Source organism: Ictalurus punctatus, chromosome 2 (assembly GCF_001660625.3).
Source record: "Ictalurus punctatus breed USDA103 chromosome 2, Coco_2.0, whole genome shotgun sequence".
Classification (NCBI taxonomy): domain Eukaryota; kingdom Metazoa; phylum Chordata; class Actinopteri; order Siluriformes; family Ictaluridae; genus Ictalurus; species Ictalurus punctatus.
The window spans coordinates 35,563,727-35,564,646 of NC_030417.2; positions in this window are offsets into that span (position 1 = coordinate 35,563,727).

Here is a 920-nt window from a genome sequence, read left to right on the forward strand (position 1 = left end):
CTACACATGCCATTTCTAAATATGTCGAAGTTTACGGGCTTTTTAATTGAACCGAAAGCCACAATACACGTCAAATGTAATGAATATCTATATATGTGTGAAATGTAAATAAAAACAACGCACTGACTTGCAAATCTCATATGAATAAGAGATATGTTATTCACAATCGAACATAGAAAACATCACATGTTTAAACTTGAGGAAATGTACCATTTTAAGGAAAAACATGAAGTAATTTTGAATTTGATGGCCGCAGCACGTCTCAAAAAAGTTGGGACGGGGCAACAAAAGGCTGGAAAAGTAAGTGTTACTAAAAATAAACAGCTGGAGGAACTTTTTGGCAACAGGTCAGTAAGATGATTGGGTATGAAAAGAGTATCTTAGAGTGGCGGAGTCTCTCAGAAGTACAGATGGGATGGAGCATATGTTGCTCTAAAACCCGGATATACCTTTCAGCACTGATGCTGCCTTTCCAGATGTGCAAGCTGTCCATTCTGTTGTGAATAACATATGGGTTTATGAGATTCGCAAATCATCGCGTTCTGTTTTTATTTACATTTTACACTGCATCACAACTTTATTGGAATCGGGGTTGTATTTGTTTACAATAAATCAAGTTTTCTTTTAAGCGTAATTAAAATAAAAGCAATAAAATGATGAGAGAGAAAAAAAAACAGAACAAAGAAGTCTACAATATTAAACTTCTTTTTTTTTTTTTTAAACGTATAATAGTAGTAATTGTTTGAGGTCTTTGACTGCATTCTTATATTTATGTTATTCAAAATAGTAATTCTTCACTTAACATTTTTTTCAAAAAATGTATCATTCATAAAATATATAAAATTATATATTTAAAAATAAATGATTATATAACGTGTAATGATTTTTACAATTTTTTATTTTAAATAAACAAAATTATT